General features: G+C 34.6%; 1 long non-coding RNA gene across 1 annotated transcript; it reads left to right on the top strand.

Moving 5' to 3' along the window:
* The first annotated feature begins 1,070 nt into the window (after positions 1-1,070).
* On the top strand, positions 1,071-4,473 carry LOC104107913 (uncharacterized). Its single transcript, XR_688894.4, has 2 exons — positions 1,071-3,049; positions 4,253-4,473. It is a non-coding gene; the product is annotated as an uncharacterized lncRNA (long non-coding RNA).
* The last annotated feature ends 211 nt before the right edge of the window (positions 4,474-4,684 follow it).

Below are 4,684 nucleotides of genomic sequence, written 5' to 3'. Positions count from 1 at the left end.
CATAATTTCTCACACATTTTGACAGATGGGCATAGTGATGCATTTGTTTTTACACGGGTTGTCTGGAAGAAAAATAAAACATCTCATTTATTATTGAAAAGATTTTTGGGAAAAAAATTTATTGTTTTCAAACTTATTCATATTTTCGGCAACTTCGGTAAATGATTAGGGTTTTTACTGATGTACTTGAAAGGAAGAACTATTATTTTTTGAAATCATGCTTTGGTTGAGCATTTTGTCTCTGAGTTACTTCTGGTATTATTTTCTTTACGTTGTTATGGATTGTTGTGGACTATTGGTTTTGGACCCGACCTTGGTAAACTCGTCACTACTTTCAACCTAAGGTTAGGTTTGTTACTTACTCAGTACATGTGGTCAGTTGTACATATACTACATTTCTGCATATTGCGTGCAGCTATTGGCTATTGTTGTTGCTTTGCTCGATGGTTGCCGGATTTGAAGATGTACTTGCGTTCCTGTTGTAGCTGCCTCTTGTTCATGATAGCCTTAGATTTATAAAAGCTCTGTTCATGTACTATTCAAACAGACTATGTATTTATTTTATTTCCGCTTTGTAAACTCTATTCTTAGAAGCTCATGATTTGTACAACCAGTTCTTGGGGAATGTATAAGATTAAGATCTTTATTTACTTAAATTACTTTAATAATGGTTATTCAAATTGGATAATTGAAAGTTGGCTTACCTAACGGGTTGGGTTAAGTGCCATCACGACTAGTTGGATTTTGGATCGTGACAATTACATGAGTGATATTAGCACACTTTGGCTATAAAACCGTTGCCATTAATTAGAAACCGTTCCCACAGGGTTTTATTTTTTGCCACGCTTATGCTAACCGTGCCAATAAATATATCTGTTGCCACGGATCATGAAAAAAATGCAATGGGAACGGTTGTTATTTCCCTCCTAAAATTTTGTAAAACTCGCGCTAGAACCCCTATTTTTACATAAATTTCTTTTTGTCTTATTTAATGGAGTAGTTATGAAATATAAGTTTAATTTCTATACCTAATAAAATTAAAAACAACTAAAGGCTATCGAAAGGCCATCTCTCTCAAAAGGGACTTCACCCAGAACGACGACTCTGTAACAACCATTGAAAGGCATCCATCGACCGCCGACTCTGCCACCATCCCGCCGTCAACCTCCGCAGTAGAACCTCCGACTCTGTAACAGCTACGGCCGTCAACAACCACCTCCTTCTACGGCCGTCAACAACAACCACCATCCCGCCGTCAACAAAATCGTTCCAGCTCTTCGACTAGTTCCGAGATTTGATTTTCTTTTTTCTTCAACCATAAACTTTATCTCCTCCACCCGAAACAACCACCTCCTTCTATTAATCCAAGCTCCACATTTTCAAATAGTCCCAAAATTTTAGGGTTTTTTTCTCGACTAAGCTCGACCACCTCTTTTTGCAATTTCTCAATAGTTGAGCCATAATTTGCAGATTCCATTAGTGAGGAAGAAATTGCAACTGATAGCTGTGGGATAAATCGCGATAAGTTTTTTTAATCTCTTTTTAATTTAAATTTTAGATAACCACATTCGATAGTTGTGTTTTTGAATGAAGATTTTAGTATTAATGTTCGTTATTATCCGATTCAACTGATTTTTATTTTTGGGAGTATTTGAGCGACATAGTGTGATTGAATGGAGGTTAAACACACTGGTGCATGTCTTCTTATTGTGCTTGAAATTGTGAATTTCATTGAAATTATGCTTTACGTTGGTACAATTGATAGGTTTTGATTCTATATTTTGTTAGATATGTCACTGTTTGATTCAGTTGTCTTTGTTAAAAAACATTTTCTTGTTCAACTTAACAGCTTTAAAGCTGTGAGTTTTTTCTACTGAAGCTTTTAATCTAAGTTAGAGTTCTATTAGGATTTTGTTGTACTATAATTTCTCCCTTTTTGTTCTTGATATCTATGAGTTCTTAGCATATATGTGACCTTACTTAGCACAGTTTAATATCTTTTCATTATATACTGAAGTCAAAAGGTGAGCAAAAACCTGAATATGCTTGCTTGTTACAAGTAGATATCCATGTCCCTTATTTTGCCACGCTAATGATTTTTCTCATGGTTAGCAACCATAAGCCAGAAACTAAAGGATATAGTTTCTCATTGCTGGTTGCAGGCTAATGATAGTATTAACTAGTTGTTTCTGTGTTTGTTGTTGTAACTTCAATTGATATGTTACAATGCTGTTTGAATAAGTCGTGTTAACTGGAAAATGGTAAGGGCTTTCAATCGCGAAACCTTTTCTGATATAATGTTGACTTGGAATTTGCTAAGGAGCAGATATATGCTGCTGCAACTTTCTTTTCTTTCAGAACACTCTGAACTCATAGCTGATATGATTTCTTATTGTCGAAGTCACCATTAAAATTGTATACACAAAGTGATACATATCTCTACGTAGGCTAAACTGATCATATGTTTTCTTCTCAATGTGGCAATACTAACACTATTTAGAAATCATGAGCTTCTTGATCAGTTTTAGATTCCATCCGGAGTTTTGTAGGCGAATTGTGGTTATTTATATTACATGAACTCAGTTATAGGTGAATATCTGATATAAGCACATCTAATTGCTATCTTGTACATCAAAGTAAATAAAGAGTCCATGTAATCAGGTGGCTATTTAGGTTTTCACATTATACTTAATTTCAGCCTAATTTACTTCAAGACATAGACTAGCCATCTTTCATCTGTCTGCAATTCGACGAATAACAGGATCTTTGTGAAATTGGTGAGAAGGGCAATGCATCTTTGGCACCTAATGACCAGTAGGATACTCCTCCATCCGGCACCTAATATTAGCTTGTGTTATATAAGAAATCAGTGGTGCTCTTGCAGCATAGTGGTAACATGTATATTTAGGCTTTACAGGTATCATGCATTTCCAGAGTTGTACATAGTTGGATCTTCTTCAGATGCTAATGATGAGAGGATGCAACAGAAAATGGAGGAAATGGAAGAGAGGATGCAACAAAGAATACAGGAAAAGTTGAACGAACAAATGTTATACATCTTCTTCTTCTCCTTCCTTGTGCTGCTTCTTCTACTACTTCTCTCTTTCTCTCTCTCGCAAAGTCTGAATAGTCTAGTAATTTTTTTACTTTGCCTATGGCACTTAGTCACTGCGTAATTCTGTGGTTGCCTAGCTAGTGTCATTACTATGATGCATATTCTGTGAGAACTTGAAGGTTTAGTGGGTGAATCATTCTGACACTGAAAGTTGATCTTTCGACTGAAATAGTTATTTTTTGGATGTTGGTTAAGTTGGATTGTTTTATTGATACAAAAAATTCAAAAATAATTTTACTACTACGTTATTTTCATAAGTACTTGGATAACTATTTAAGTAATTAACTCATTTTATTGCATGACAAAGAATAAAAATCTGAAACAAAAATCAATATTGAGTATACCAAAGTACTAATGCTCTTTCACTGAGAATAATCTCATCTCAAACGTATACCAAAGTACACATTATGCTTGTATACTATTCCTTCAGAAGAAAAAAAAGGTTCAGTGTTTTACACCTGAATCAGTGATTTAGCAGCAGAGCTGCCAAGAATCTCTCCTCTGTTGGAAAAAAATATTGGATTCAAAGTTCTGCCCGCATGATTACATCATTTTGCTTAGGAAATCAAATAAGCTGTCGTATGCCTAAGTTTATTTTCTCTTTACCAATTTCTGCAGCTAGTTATTTACTTCTTTTTTCTATATAGCTTCTTTTGTTGTGCTACAAAATGTTTTCAGGAAGCCAACAAGTGAAATGAATGGTTGTAAAACAAAATAGATAGCGAGATTCAGAGGTGAATACTTGAAAATCTAATTAAGAAGTGACAGGAAGATAGTTTAACTAATTCATTATGCTGATATTCTATTTCTCTTTTAAATTCTTTCTGGAGATGGATTAGTAAATTTTGCTAGTTCCAAAGTCATACAAGAAAACAAGTTTAAAGCAAAGTAAAAAATGGAGGAAAGAAATGCATGTTACCTAAGTTATTGTATGTAAGATATTAGCTAGAGAACTGGGATTTACTTGAAAACAGGTTGCTTGGTAGTTCTGGGATTTACTTGAAAACAGGCCACTTTAGTTATAATAGGTTGCAACCTGTGCAAGGTTTCAAATATTAGCAAGGAGCACTACTTTATTTTGGTTTTTCATTAGCTGATTCTCTTGAAGGGTAATGACTTTATTTATCCTTTTTGTAGGTGGAGTAGATCAAGAAATGAATGATGAAGGCAATGAAGAACTAGACCTTGAGATGAATTTTGAATTGCTATAGATGAATGTTCTAGGAATCTTTTGTTATCAACATTTTTTAAAGTTACTCTCTTGAAATGTACTAAACTTATGCACTTGGGGTAGAACATTTGCTTTATGGATATTATTTGCTTGATGGATAATTTATATTATTAATAGTTTCATTTTATGATTTTGTATACGGTCGAAATAGATTTCGGCTTTCGTACGATTGATCAAGTTCGAAACATAATCGATCGAAGTAAGACTTCGAGATAGGTTCCGAAGATGGTACAAACAAGCTTCGAGCTCAAGTCAAGATCGAGAGCTCCAGTCAATTCAAGGGTCCGAGTCAGAATCGAGCTCAAGTCAAGATCGAGAGCTCGAGTCACGACCGAAAA

This window comes from Nicotiana tomentosiformis, chromosome 9, assembly GCF_000390325.3.
Source record: "Nicotiana tomentosiformis chromosome 9, ASM39032v3, whole genome shotgun sequence".
In the NCBI taxonomy this organism is placed as follows: Eukaryota; Viridiplantae; Streptophyta; class Magnoliopsida; order Solanales; family Solanaceae; genus Nicotiana; species Nicotiana tomentosiformis.
This window is presented reverse-complemented; position numbering and strand designations above follow the sequence as displayed.